General features: G+C 38.8%; 1 long non-coding RNA gene across 1 annotated transcript in view; it reads left to right on the forward strand.

The window, feature by feature from the left end:
• The window catches only part of LOC116093860, a 49,875-nt gene extending 36,279 nt beyond the window's left edge, over positions 1-13,596 (forward strand). The window contains exon 2 of the long non-coding RNA XR_004119862.1: positions 13,429-13,596. This is a non-coding gene — a long non-coding RNA (uncharacterized LOC116093860). The remainder of the gene's footprint in view (positions 1-13,428) is intronic.
• The last annotated feature ends 2,149 nt before the right edge of the window (positions 13,597-15,745 follow it).

Raw genomic sequence — 15,745 nt, forward strand, 5'->3', positions numbered from 1 at the left:
CCCATTCTGTCATCCTTTCCCACAATCCTCCCCCCTCCTTCTCCCCTTCCCCTTCTTCTCTGAGAGGCTAGGTGCATCCTCTCCCTCTGAGGCTAGAGAAGGAAGCCCAGGAAGAAAAATATATTACACAGACAGGCAACATCTTTAGGGCTAACCCCTGCTCTGATTGTTCTGGACCCATGTGAAGCCCAAGCTGTACATCTGCTTTACATGTGCTGGGAGCCCTAGGTCCAGCCCATGTGTGCTCTTTGGTTGGTGGTTCAGTCTCTGAGAGTACCAAGAATCCAAGTTAGTTGACTCTGTTGGTCTTCCTGTGGAGTTCCTGTTCCCTTTAGGGCCCACAATCCTTCCCCCTATTCTTCTTTTTAGATCAATTTTTCACTGTTAAATAAAGACAGTCTGTTTTTAAGGTTTTAGCTTCTTACTACTCGTTGATCTTTTAGATCTTTTTGGGGACTATTATGTACAGACTTCTGTAATGAATTGGCATGTAGATTTCATTTCTTCCCATGTGTTTATCTGCATGTAATGTTAGATTAACAGTGGCCGCATCAAAGACACTGAGAGTAATGTTTCCTCTTCCATTTTCTAGAATTTAAATAGAATTGTTATGTATTGGCTTAAATGTTGAGCAGAATTCACCCAGGGTATTCAACTCAAATGAGCAGTTCTTGTTTAGCATTTTAACTATTGATTTTACCTCTAAAATTTATAATGTTGGTTGTTTGCATTGTTATATTTTTGTAAATAATGAAAATTTTTAAATTAAATTTATTTAGAAGAGTACTTTTCTTCTGGTTTTATGATTAGTTTTACAACAGCATTTCTAATAAAAGCATTTTTCTACTTGAAATTTCTTTTTTTCCCCCTTTGTAGCAGATAAAATATTCCTTAAAACCATAGAAGGGATGACAAGGTAACTGCTTGTTCTCTAGTGTGTAGTATGCTGCCTTCTACGAGCATGTTCAGCACTGGAAATATTTTTTAAATGAGCCATTTAGTGAACTAAGACTTACCTTTTAACCCGCTCCTCCTGCATGAATCACAGAATCCTCATCTTGGAAATGAATGAGACATGGGAGTTATTTAAGCTGCTGTCTACCTTGACATCTACTGAAGACTTCTTGTGTTTTTCACTTTGGATGTAAAAGAAAAAGAAAATTTGGCAGCCATAACTTTTTCAGGTGTTCCCAGAATTCACTGAGTCAAACAATTTTTTGTCTGTTTGTCTTTTTAGCTCTTTTCAGGTAAGTTTTGGTGTTAATAACTGCAAGAGTACTTTCAAGCTGTGTTGAACCTGGAGTGATCCTCTATTATATATTTAATCAAGTAGTTTAGCCATAACAGGTACTGAGAAAAATCCAATCCAGTCCTATCTGTGTGCAAGAGAAATAATTGAATTTCAGAGAAAACAAGTATTTTCTCCCACCTGTATGAGACCTCTTGCCAAATGCAAAATCCTTTGAAACACAAAGAAGAAAAGCTCTGAAGGCAAAAAGAGAAGCTGAATCATTGAAGTTTCTCCTTTGCTCACTCTCACTTATCTCCCAAAGAGGAAATATTAAGAGCAAAGGAGGTTTAAAAGATTCCAGCAATAGGCATGCTGGAGGGTGTCAATGCCAGTAGAGTTAAAGCTTTAGAAGCAGGCTGCACAACGTCTCCTACAGTGTTCCTACAGTTTAAGATCAAATGTGTTTTCTAATCATTTCTCCTTAGCATGGAAACATTACTTATTCCAGTGCCAATATCAAGACTTCAAGATTTCTTCATTTTTTTAAAAACTTAACTGCCACAGTGAAATTCAAATAATGTAAGGAAGTGATTTTATATGTGTAGAGGTTCATCCACTGATGTACATATAGTTCTTACTAAGTAAGAAGTTGTTTTCAAAAAAGCACATTTTCAAGAAAACTTGAATCTTTTCCCTCTCACAATGAAATCATAATGAGCTCCAAAGACATCTGAGTATGATATCTAGGGGTGAAAACAACATACTGTCTATGGATACTTCAGTGACCCAGTAAGTGTGTATTTTTTATGAAACCAGGACTAGGGTGTCTACAGTTGGGAGGAGTCACCATTGGCAGCTCTGGAGTAGAGAGTAAGAGTGAGGAATGGTTGATATTGGAGGCAGAAAATTAAATCGTTCAATTTGTGTCCTGTATATCTTTAATATCATCTGACAAGGCTTTTAGTTGTATCCCCTGATAATTGTGAGTCTTTAGAGAAAAATGAGAACTGACAAAATGCCATTTTAGTTTAAAGTTTTTATTATGCAGATGAAAGATGGAAATAGAAAAGCTAAAAGAAAATGAGAGAAAAAGAGCGATCAATCTTAAGCTTTATATATAGTCTAATATAAAACCAATATTTCTTATTTTACTTTAGAAAAATCAAAACAGGAAAGGACTAGACTTCAAAAATTAAAATATTTCTCATGTTTGTTTTTAAAATGGCACTGGATAAGAACTGTTGGATTTAAACACTTTCTAAAATACGTTGTAGCAATATGTGTTTTTGTTTTGTTCTGATTTTGTCTAATCATAGACAAAAGTGGAGAACAAAGCATTTAAAACTAAATTTTGGAAATATAAATAAAATTTTGAATGAATAAATTGTCACAGAATTCTCCTAATACAAAATATAAAAATTATTTGCTTGTTCTTTGAAATATTAACTAGGCTTTATTTTTAGTAGTCAATTGTATTATATTTGAGTAAAACTACAATTAATAAAATAGGACCTTTTATAAGTCATATTAATGCTTTAAGTGTGTTAATCATAAGTATATTACAATGATTGCACAGATCTCAGCTTTCTCCTAGCATGCAAAAGAGGAATGGTGGACTCTGACTTGATAAGATAGCATTGTCTCATCTTTTTGCTCATGACTTTAACATTTTGTTTCCTCTCAAATGATAGAACAATTCAGTACTATGATTCTTCGGTTCTTCTAATCCATCAAGCAATTTCAGAAGTATTAGGTCATTTGTTTTTAAATGTGTCTGATTATGAAGTTAATAACTCTTACTAATTTAGTAAATGTCAAAGAGAAAACCCACAGCATTCAGAGGGGCTGTCACTTCATTGTTATTTTCTCTGTAGTACAGGTGCTGTAATTATTGAAAATTAAGGGTATAAATTATATGATCCTAATAACTATCAAATCTAAAATTGCAACTTAAAATATCATTCAAAACATTTAACATAATATATTTATTCTCAACTTAGAATATTATCTCAGTAAAAGATATAGATAAAAGCAATGATTAAAATGATTAAGCAGGAGAGAAAATCAATATATTTCTATGAAAATTGTAACTGAGGGGTAGTGGGTAATCAAGAGAACAATATAGTATACATATAATATTATAACAATTAGTAAGATGTTAAAATTATTTTTTATTTTTGTAGAATATTTTCTATGTCTTTAATAATAAAGGGCAAATACAATTTTATATTAATTTACTTTTGAAAGCTTGTCCCCCAGAATAACAGTTTCATATCTAAATACAGGAAACACATAAACACTTAAATCAATATTGAAATCATGGGAGGAATGCAGATCCCCAAGTTAACATCACCAAGAGAATATAAATTTGATTGTTTTCTAGACTTGACTAAATTACATAGGCAATTTAAAAAAGAGTTTAATCAAGGCCAGCCTGGTCTACAGAGTGAGTTCCAGTATAGCCAGGGCTACACAGAGAAACCTTGTCTTGAAAGACAAAAAAGACAAAAAATAAAGAAAATAGAATAAAATAAAAAGAGTTTAAAAACGAAAAGGATTAAAGTTAATCAAAACAACAAATAGTGGTCTTTGGATTCTTCGGAAAAATATTGATGAACAGCTTTTCTCAACTCTTTTATTTATTGCTTCAACATCTCTTTAAAGTTTGTAAACTGAATGACTCCTACTTGAAGCTCAGATGAGTTAATTTCCAGAGTTACTTGATCATGTTCAGAGCCCTCTACTGTTTTCATCCAAGCAAGTCTCTTCTCTCTCTCTCTCTCTCTCTCTCTCTCTCTCTCTCTCTCTCTCTCTCTCTCTCTCTCTCTACCTTTCTCTCTCATACATATACATACACAGACATACATACACCTTGCAAATTCCATATTTAATGGTATTCATTCTGCATGCTATGTTTGCCTTCCAATTTTTAGAAAAACATGGAGACACGTGCCTTATTATTATAAAAGTGTATTATTACCTATGCATGAAAATGTTGGCCAGTTTTGTAACCCACATCAGCAGCATTGTTTGAATGATTTTGAAGACTTACAAATTGCCTTTGCCATACCTTTCGTTATACTTTTTAATATTAGCTTGCAGTCCCCATGATGTTCTGCTGTTCACTTCAATCTCCATATCGTCTTTGCACTTTCTTTTATAATGCCCAGGCCAAATGTTTGGATCCTAAAACTTACCTGGAAAGAAAGTGAACTAAAGTATTTAGTTAAATAAACTAAACTTATTAGAAAATTTGCTTCCTGGTCTTGACTAAGCTCATCCATTGTAAAATCATGAACTCTATGTATGGTTATGAACTTTGTATTTGTAATAGGTCTGGTCTACATTAATCAGGGCATTGTTTATCTTCCTTTTGTTTGTTAGCACAGTATCTGGGTTGGTAAGGCACTCTGCCTGAAAGCTGCAGGAACACCTGGGGAATTGCTGGGGCTCTCTTCTCCCCCTATTTTTTTTCTATTCTGTTTTAAAGTCTTTTAGGTTAAATTTTGAGCTAGCAGCTACATGTCTGAGCATAGATTCCTTGGTTTGTAATGAAACAACGCATCCCCTAGGACAGTGCTTTGAAGAGGAGATGACAGAGTCCTGTTGCTTTGGCTTTGATGCAAATTAGAGCCCCCGCATTCTCCAGTACATATCATATTTGAGTTGTCTGCTGACATTCTCCAAAGATGGAGAGAAAACTTACTTCAACCCCAGAGGAAAACTAAAACTACCAAATTCAATGAATGCTGCTCTTCCTTTCTCAGTAAGAGTGTACATAAATTCTTAAATTCAATTCCAGTTTTATCTTCAGAAAATAATCCCTTGCTGTTGTGTCACGGATTTTTAAGGTGAAAATTTTAATTCTTGGTGCAATGCCAATGACTTTGAAAATTCATTGTGAAGTGTGAGAAAAGGCAAGAATTTAGTTTTTATGATTCTATTGGGGGAGTTTGGAATGCAAATACTGATTAACTTTATTTTTACAGGATTTAACAGATCGCACCCACTAAAGAAAGGAGCAAATATGTCTATACTGAGAGGAGAAATATCATCAGGTTCTGAACACTACCACATCCTCACCCTTCTTCCTCCTTATGTTTTAACTGTAGAGTTTCAGCACACTAATTCTTTACCTTCTTCCTAGTCTAGCTAGATAGAGCCTAGCCTAACTAGATGATTCATAAACTAGACTCCTTGAGAATGAGGCATAAGGAAACTTTACTGTACCGTTTCTAGGGAGACTTTGTAATTTCTTTATTAAAACAATGAAATAGAGATCTACTTTAACCTGAATGCTATGCATCTATATGATTCATAAGTTGGAATACTGATCCCAAGGCAATGTTACAAGTATGCAGAGCTCCTGAGAGGATAGTGTGTGCACAGCCGGACATAGTCCTCATGTTTAGATTTAGCATTTTAGTAAGTACTCCAGAAAGAGCTAGATTTTGACCTTCTGTAACAAATATGTGTGCAAAAACCACTGTTCTATGCAGCCTGAGTAAACTAAGCCAACACTTTTCATTCTTATATCCTATGCTTTAAATGGGCAATAGTTATAAAATCCTGGATATTATTTTTTTAGAAGGCAAGAGAAAGTCAGAGGAAATTGTAGAAAATTTGTGATAGTTTCTTCAACTATGTGCTATTTCACTCTTATTCAAGAAGACTGACAAATAGTTCCAAGCCAAATGGCAGCCTTCTATGGTCTAAGTCAGGTACGCTGATACTCAGCCCATAGTCAAGTCACAGCAATAGAATGAAGCACAGTTTATTTTGTGAAATGGTCCAGGATATTCTAGCAGGCAATGCTTACTCTCAAGCGGAATGTCTTAAACTCTGTGTCACAACCCCATGTGAGGTAACTGGATGGAAGCTGATAAAAAAATTCAGCAACACTGAGAGCTTTAAAAGGTACTGTGAGCAAAACTTAATAAAAAAAATCAAATGTATAAGGAATGCAAGATATTTCAGGTAGCAGTCTCCCATGTGCTGTGAACAACTTCACAGCACCCTAATTCTGAACCCAGGATGTTCACTCCTGCGCTGAGGGGGTTGAGATAGCTTCCTGGATAAAGGTGCTCACCTTCACATTAGTGACCTGATCTTGGTCTGTGGGACCTCATATAGTGAAGAGAGATAACTGAGTCCAAAGACTGCCCCTGCTCTACCAAATAAACATCCTCCCAATATGGATACATCGAATAAATGCCTTTTCTCTGCTTTTCAAGGTCTTTTATCTGCAACTGGCCTTCAGAGAAAAAGAGACCTGCCTAGCATATGAGGGTTTCCAGGGCCCAGGCTCTGCCCCTAATAGTTCCAATAACAATGATAATCAGATTCATTTGGCAATGTAAACATACCTTACTATGAACATAGTGGAGTATGTGTCTTTATTACATGTTGGATCATCTTCTGGGTATATACCCAGGAGTGGTATAGCTGGGTCTTTTGGTAGTACTATGTCCAATTTTCTTAGGAACTGACAAACTGATTTCCAGAGTGGTTGCACCAGCTAGCAATCACACCAGCAATGGAGGAGTGTTCTTCTTTCTCCACATCCTCACCAGCATCTGCTGTCACCTGAGTTTTTATCTGAGTTTAGCCATTCTGACTGGTATGAGGTGGAATCTCAGGGTTGTTTTGATTTGCATTTCCCTTATGACTAAGGATGCTGAACAGTTCTTTAGGTGCTTCTCTACCATTCAGTATTCCTCAGCTGAGAATTCTTAGTTTAGCTCTGTACCCCATTTTTAATAGGGTTATTTGGTTCTCTGGAGTCTAACTTCTTGAGTTCTTTGTATATATTGGATATTAGCCCTCAATCAGATATAGGATTGGTAAAGATCTTTTCCCAATGTGTTGGTTGTTGTTTTGTCCTATTGACAGTGCCCTTAGCCTTATAGAAGCTTTGTAATTTTATGAGGTTACATTTGTCAATTCTTGATCTTAGAACACAAGCTATTGGTGTTCTGTACAGGAAAATTTCCCCTGTGCCCATAAGGACACATGCTCCACTATGTTCATAGCAGCCTTATTTATAATAGCCAGAAGCTGGAAAGAACCCAGATGTCCCTCAACAGAGGAATGGATACAGAAACTGTGGTACATCTACACAATGGAGTACTACTCAGCCGTTAAAAATGATGAATTCGTGATGTTCTTAGGCAAATAGATGGGACTAGAAAATATCATCCTGAGTGAGGTAACCCAATAACAAAAGAACATACATGGTATGAACTCACTGATAAGCAGATGTTAAACCAGAAGCTTGGAATACCAAAGATACAATTCACAGACCTCAAATGAAGCTCAAAAAGAAGGAAGATCAAAGTGTGGATACTTCTGTCCTTCTTAGAAGGGAGAACTAAATACCCATGGGAGGGTATACAGATAAAGGACAGAGCAGAAACTGAAGGAAAAGCCATCCACCTGGGGATCCATCCCATATATAGTTACCAAACCCAGACACTATTGTTGATGCTAAGACGTGCTTGCTGACAGGAGCCTGATATAGCTGTCTCCTGAAAGGTTCTGATAGTGCCTGACAATTACAGAGGTAGATGCTCTCAGTCAACAATTGAACTAAGTACAGGGTCCCCAAGGGAGGAGCTAAAGAAAGGACCCAAGGAGCTGAAGGGGTTTGCAGCCCCACAGGAGGAACAACAATATGAACCAACCAGTACCCCCAGAGCTCCCAGGGACTAAACCACCAACCAAAGAGTACACATGGAGGGACCCAAGGCTCCAGCTGCATATGTAGCAGAGGATGGCCTTGTTGGACATAAATGGGGGAAGAGACCCTTGGTCCTGTGAAGGTTCTATGCCCCAGTATAGGGGAATGGCAGGGCCAGGAATTAGGAATGGGTGGATTGATGAGAGGGGAGGGGATAGGGGTTTTTCAGAGGGGAAATGGGGAAAGGGGACTAACATTTGAAATGTAAATAAAGAAAATATCTGATAAAATAAATATTAATAAACAGAAAAAGAACATGCCTCACATTTCACCTCAACATTCATTGAAAGAACTGAAAATAGTACATTAAAAGTAACCTAGCTACTCATGGCAGTGCAGGTCTGTAATCTCAATGCTTTGGAAGCTGAAGCAGAAAGATTAGGAGACTAGTTACATATTTTATGAGGTTCCTGAGTGTGTAAATGATTGGGTCTCTGTCTATGTATATATGTATTTGCCTTTTCTTGGGCACTTTTCCTTCTGGTTGTATTGCATGATTTCAACATGTTAGTTTTTGGTTTATCTTGTATATCTTGTTTTATGTCATGATTATCCCTTAGAATAGAGATAAGAATGTTCCTTGTCTATAATAGACAGGAGAGCAGTAGATCCAGATAGAAGGAGACACATATCTGGAGAATTGGAAAGAGTTAGACCCATGGGAGAGGCCCCTTATCAGGATATAGTCAATGAAGGTAACAATAAAAGGGGAAAAATTTGAGAGTCTAAAACTAGCCTAAGCTATGCCTTGAAATCATGCTTTAAAACATGCATGCAAATAAACAAAGGAAATAAAGAAACAAAATTGTAAGATTGGTTTTCTTTTTTTGTTTTGTTTTGGTTTTTGTTTGTTTGTTTATTTGATTTTGAGACAGGGTGGTTTCTCTGTGTAGCCCTGGCTGTCCTTGAACTCACTCTGTAGACCAGGCTGGCCTCGAATTCAGAAATCTGCCTCCCTCTGCCTCCCAATGTGCTGGGATTATTATCCCAAGGCATGCACCACCACTGCCTGGCTAAAATTGTAAGATTCTGAGTTCAGTAGAGCTTACAGGAGGAGTTTTGTGGACCAATAGCCATGGGCTATCTATGTTTCTCATCTATTCCAAGTACAAGTTGAAGAAACTGAGTTCCTAAGGAGGGGTGGACAAATGGGGAGGCTCCTTTTCTACCTAACCCCCATCATAGGTAAAAATCTCTGCCTTTGGACTATACTGTGAGGATGCTGCTGCCTCTCTTGTATTTATCCTAGCATGCTGATAGAACCGAAGTTGCCAGGAATCTCCAGCCAAGGAGAGCAGAAACTTCTCTCCTACCCAAAGGTCCAGAGTCTTCTCAGTAAGGAAGTGGTAATTTAATATCAAAGGGAGCTCTTTCCCTTGGAAAGAGAGAAGAACTGTCAGTATTTGAAACAAAGTGTGGAAAGTCCAAGGCTAAGAGATCTTTCTATAAATAGTCCTCTTACTTAAAAACAGGAAGTTGATATCTCAGCCATCTAATTTACTATAGAAATCAGAGACAGTTCAAAAAAGTTCAATGGAAACCTAAAAATACTCAAGGATAAGTTTTAGACACTGTCATCCTTTAGGGAGTCACTCTGAACAATTGATGCTCCTGTTCACTGGGGAAAACAGTGAGAAGCCAGCTAAGATCAGAGGAATCTCCCAGGGTAAGGCGTAATAGTAAGGAAGCAAACGATTTAGCAGAAAGACAAGGGGGACAAACTAAGAACCGCAGGAAAAAATCACTGTCCTCTTAGAGTGGGTATCCACATGCCCACAGCTTCATTCTGAAAACACACACCAAAGGCTTCACACTGGGAAGAAAACAGTTTGCCAAAGCAGGCTAGTTAAGTCTGAGAATGCATGTACTTGCAAACAACCACAAAATCAATCCCCACAGAGAAAAGGGAACTGCCTCTGGGGTATTGTACAAATGTCTTACATTTAAGAAAAGAAATCATGAGACATCCATAGAGGATAAAAGCCAGCAACAAAAACTGCCTGGGAGCATTGAATAATAGATTCAACAAACACGTAAAAGTAACCACAGTAGGCTTAAGGAGCTACAGTAAGCCATGCATAAAAGGAAAAGGAAACATGTGAAAATACAATTTCATGAAGCAGCATAGTAATTATTAAAAGAATCAGTTGGAAATTCTGTATCTGAAAACTTCAATACCTAGGGTGAGAAATACAGTAGATAGATGGCTTAACAGTTGACTGAGCCTGGTGGAAGAAGTAACATGTGAATCTGAAGATGAATTGATAGAAATAGTAAAATTCAAATAGTGCAGAATGAAGGAAAATGAGGAGCTCCTCACATAGTTACAAGGCGACTCTTACTGTACAAATATGTAATTTAAATGCCAGGAGAGAAGACAAAGAAATGAACATGTAATGAACACTTAGAACCTGTCTGGAGACTCACAGTGCTGGGGGAGAGGCATTTACCTTAGCATTCAGTAGAACACATGGTTGTGATGCACAGCTCTGCATGCTGTAGAACATGGAAAGATGTAATATACTATTAAAGACAAAAGAAAATCATAAAAGCAAAATACTCAAAGATGATACATAGGACACACCTAAACTCCCCCAAGCTCTTACAATCAACTTAGCAAAAGCAGAAGTTGAGAAAGAGAAAACAACATTGTTCAAAAGCTCAAAGGAAATTATTAGCCAAACATCTTATATGCAAGAAACCTATCTTCAAAAACAGAAAGGGAAAACATACATACACACACATTCACACACTAGGGGGAAACAATTCCTAGCAGACAAACTTTGTAAAGGAAAATAGGGGGAGGGGGATGTATCAGAATGCAGTAAACAAAAATGGAAATTGCAATGAATAAGAAAAACTAGCTGGGCAGTGGTGGCGCATGCCTTTAATCCCAGCACTTGGGAGGCAGAGGCAGAGGCAGGCAGATTTCTGAGTTCAAGGCCAGTCTGGTCTACAGAGTGAGTTCCAGAACAGCCAGGGCTATAGAGAGAAACCCTGCATGGAAACAACAACAACAACCACAACCACAACCACAACAACAACAAAGAGGAACATTTGTAGTATCAAATAGCATAAACTGAGGAAGATTCTGGGTAGTTAAAATGTACAATACAAGCTCTGGAAAGGTAACCAAGAAGATAACAATATATTAAAAGTCAATAAAGAATCAAAGTGCTGTGTTTGGAACCTGATGTCTTTCTAAGGTTGAGATGACATAGCAGAAATTCCCAGAGGGGCATCACATAGAAGTGCTAGAACTTTACATTGAGGTCTCAGTAGGAATTACTAGGTCATCCTTTAAAGATGACAGAGGGACTATGATCTTTTTTGTCTTCATCCTTTCTTTTCTAATGAGGAAATAAACAGTTTTTCTCTGCCACATTCCAAACGTAATAGATCATTTCAAATAGGGGAAAAAACAAAGATGAAAACAAAATGACAACAAAACAAAAATACTCCTGGGTGGAATTCTCTGAAACTGTGGACAAAAATAACCCTTTTGTTTGTAAGTTGGTTCTCTCAGCATTTGTTGTAGTGAATTTAGGTTAACCAGCACAGGAATTGCAGTCCTGACATATGGTTCATGTAAAAGGATCATCTGAGGAGAACTAGTCTTATGGTCTGGATCTGAATTGCCCAAGGCTTATGTTTTAATGCTTGTCCCCAGCTGGTGACACAATTTTAGACAGACTCTGGGAACTTAGGGAGCTGAGGTCTAACTGGAAGTAGGTCACACAGGATGGAAGTTTGAATTCTCCAGGAACATGTGATTGCTATTTCCTTTTCCTCACTCTGCTTCCTTCTTACTCATGGTGTAGTCACTTGAGGGCTAGCTACTCTCAGCCCATAGGCAAATGGCTGGTGCTGCTGGTGCGCATGACATTTGCAGGCTTGCAGGGAGCCCATGCTTTCTTTTCATAGTACTGCTCAGGCTGAGTCCAGTAGGCAGTGCTGAAGAATGCTGGGGTGTTGGGGGCCAGGCAGGAGGTCAGGGAGGCAGCCAGGTTACTGGGAGGTACAGGCTGAAGTCACAGGAAGAGGACTGGTCCTGGAGAGCCTGATATGCAGGACCTATCAGAGCCTGGAACCAACAAACCCAATAGCCAGCCCTGGCTGGGAGGCCCACGAGCTCAATGGCAGATCTTTTGGGGTCGGTGCTACCCTTGAAAGAGGAAGACTCGGGTGTGATTTCAGCAAAGAAGGCAGCTCTCTGAGCCAGTGTTTCCTCATCTAGAGCTCCTTGCTTCTAACCCCGAGGTCCCAAGACACCCATGTGGACACCCAGAACATGAATCAGCGGCCAGGTCAGAGAGTGCCTGTTATTCTTTAATGAGGATTCAGTCAGGGGTTAACTAAAAAGCAGTTTCAGCAGGGCCCTGGAGGGGAGTGGTCAGTGCAATGTGCCAACCTGGCCACGGGCACAGCACTGTATACTCATGGTCCCTGGAATGATCAACTGCCCATGTGTCTGGGTCTCCAAGGCCTGAAGTCCTCTGAGCAGTAGAAAGCTGCCTTGTGTGCTCCACAAAGTGTCCCACAAAACATCCACAGGTCCAGCCAGGCCTGGCTCTAAAAGAAGTCTGAAGCTTGCGGGGCAGGGAGTTGCAGCAGGTTGTCTGTGATGAAGGCTGGGTCCTGTGTGAGGGGTCCTTGTGTGCCTGTAGTTTCTCCACATCAGGGTGTGATTGTCTGAAGTCCCTCGATACTCTTCTTCATACAGGACCCGCTGCCTGCTTCTTTAAACCCTGACCACTCTGGCCTCCCTGGTAGCCTGCTTCCTTGTAGACACAGAGGGCAGAAACAGAGCATCTACTGAAGCCCTGGGCGTCCCCATCAGTCGTAATGTGTTCTTATACCTTTTTCTTTTCTTTCTTTTTTTATTAGATGTTTTCTTTATTTACAATATCTCCTTTCCCAGGTTCCCCTCCAAAAATAAAATAAAATAAAATAAAATAAAATAAAATAAAATAAAATAAAATAAACCAAAAACTAAAACAATCCCCTGTTCCCTCCTCCTGCTCACCATCCCACCCCCTCCTGCTTACTGGCCCTGGCATTCCCCTATACTGGGGCATAGAACCTTCACAGGGTCAAGCTTCTCCCCTCTCATTGACGACCAACTTGGCCATCCTTTGCTATACACATGCTGCTGGAGCAATGAGTCCCCCCATGTGTACTCTTTGGTTGGTGTTTTAGTCCCTGGGAGCTCTGAGCGTTCTGGTTAGTTCATATTGTTGTTCGTCCTAAGGGGCTGCAAACCCTTCAGCTCCTTGGGTTCTTTCTCTAGCTCCTTCATTGGGGACCCTGTACTCAGTCCAGTGGTTAGCTGTGAGCCTCTACTTCTGTAAAGTACAAATGAAATTATTAATTACATTGAAAGTTTATACAGTTTTAAACTCTTAAATTGAAAAATATGTGAAAAGTCATTTATGCTAATTGGTACCCTTCCTTTTAGGTCTTATACTGAAGCTTTTAGCTTGAAGATGTGACAAATTAGAAGTTCCTCTACACTGTTGAATAATGATTTGAGAATGTGTGGGTTCTGAAGAGGCATCCCAGAGTCAGCTCTTATGTCGGAAAGGAAACAAAATCAAATATCATTAAACTAACTGAAAACTCAGTAGTACCAAAGTTTCTGTAGTTTTGTACTTTGGCATTGGTAGAGCTTCCACTTTGTTCCAATAAAGATATTTTTAATCATTAACAACAATGTAGGTTCTGCCCTCAGTTTCTTTATGTATACCAGATACATTTATTATCAAATCAAAGATTTATTCAACTTTCAAAAGATTTATTCAAATGCCCAAATCAGTTTCCATTGTGTGCCTTTGCTATATATTTTCATACAATCCTGAATTTTTTAAAATTTGCTTCTTTACTAGATATTTTCTTCATTTACATTTCAATTGATATCACCTTTCCCAGTTTCCCCTCCTTGCTTCCCCTGCTCACCACCCCACCCTCTTCTGCTTCCTGGCCCTGGCATTCCCCTACACTGGGGCATAGAACCTTCACAGGACCAAGGACCTCTCCTCCCATTGATGACCGACTTGGCCATCCTCTGCTACATATGCAGCTGGGGCCATGAGTCCCACCACGTGTACTCCTTGGTTGGTGGTTTAGTCACTGGGAGCTCTGAGGGTACTAGCTAGTTCATATTGTTGTTTGTCCTAAGGGACTGCAAACCCCTTCAGTTCCTTGGATCCTCTCTCTAGGTCCTTCTCTGGGGACCCTGTGCTCAGTCCAATGGATGACTGTGAGCCTCTACTTCTGTATGAGTTAGGTACTGTCAGAACCTCTCAGAAGACAGCTATTTCAGGCTCCTGTTAGCCAGCACTTGCTGGCATCCATAATAGTGTCTGCGTTTGGTGATTTTATATGGGAAGAATCCCCAGATGGGGCAGTATCTGGATTGTCCTTCCTTCAGTCTCTGCTCCACACTTTGTCTCTGCAACTCCTTCCATGGGTATTTTATTCCCCCTTATAAAAAGGAACCAAGTATCCACACTTTGGTCTTCCTTCTTGAGTTTCTTGTGGTTTGTGTATTGTATCTTGGGTATTCTGAGCTTCTGGGCTAATATCCACTTATCAGTGAGTACATACCATGTGTGTTCTTTTGTTATTGGGTTACCTCACTCAGGATGATATTCTCCAGATCCATCTATTTGCCTAAGAATTTCATAAATTCATTGTTTTTAATAGCTGAGTAGTATTCCATTGTGTAAATGTATCACATTTTCTATATCCATTCCTCTGTTGAAGGACATCTGGGTTCTTTCCAGCTTCTGGCTATTATAAATAAGGCAGCTATGGACTTAGTGTCCATATTACATGTTGCAGCATTTTCTGGGTATATGCCCAGGAGTGGCATACCTGGGTCCTCAGGTAGTACTATGTCCAGTTTCCTGAGGAACCACCAAACTGATTTCCAGAGTGCTTGTACCAGCTTGCAATCCCAACAATAATGAAGGAGTGTTCCTCCTTCTCCACAACCTCACCAGCATTTGCTCTCACCTGAGTTTTTGATCTTAGCCATTCTGACTGGTATGAGGTGGAATCTCAGGGTTGTTTTGATTTGCATTTCCCTGATGACTAAGGGTGTTGAGCATTTCTTTAGGTGCTTCTCAGCCATTCAGTATTCCTCAGTTGAGAATTCTTTGTTTAGTTCTGTACCCCATTTTTAATAGGGTTATTTGGTTCTCTGGAGTCTAACTTCTTGAGTTCTTTGTATTGGATATTAGCCCTCTATTGGATATAGGACAAACCTGAACTTTTAAATATACTGGAACAAAGCATCTGAAGTTTAGTCTAGTTTAGTAAAATAATGTATATATAATTACTCAGCTCTAGTACATAATCTTTAATGTATATAAATGTCTTAAATGGTTAGAGTTGCACACATATTTTGATCTGAAACAGAAACCACACCTACAGGGGTGTGATGTGTAATGAAAGATGTGGTGGCATATTTAAACTTGGTGTCTTCTGGAACTTTTATGGCATTTAATGATGATATCTGCTATGGACTCCTGGCCAGGAAAAACAAGAGTGGCCTTGTTTTAGAGTTTGAAAAATCATATGCTTCCTGCCTTCACTATTTTCTTTTGATTCATTTTCCTTGACAGAACCCATCATTCCTGTTTGGTTAATGCAAACATAACTAGTTCTCCCTGAGGCTGGAAACTCTTTTGATATCTGGTGACTATGAGGTAGCAGCTCAGGTATTCAGCCCTCTGTAACCTTTTCCTACAAGAAGGTTTTGTCTCATATTT

Source organism: Mastomys coucha, unplaced genomic scaffold, assembly GCF_008632895.1.
Source record: "Mastomys coucha isolate ucsf_1 unplaced genomic scaffold, UCSF_Mcou_1 pScaffold16, whole genome shotgun sequence".
Taxonomy (NCBI): domain Eukaryota; kingdom Metazoa; phylum Chordata; class Mammalia; order Rodentia; family Muridae; genus Mastomys; species Mastomys coucha.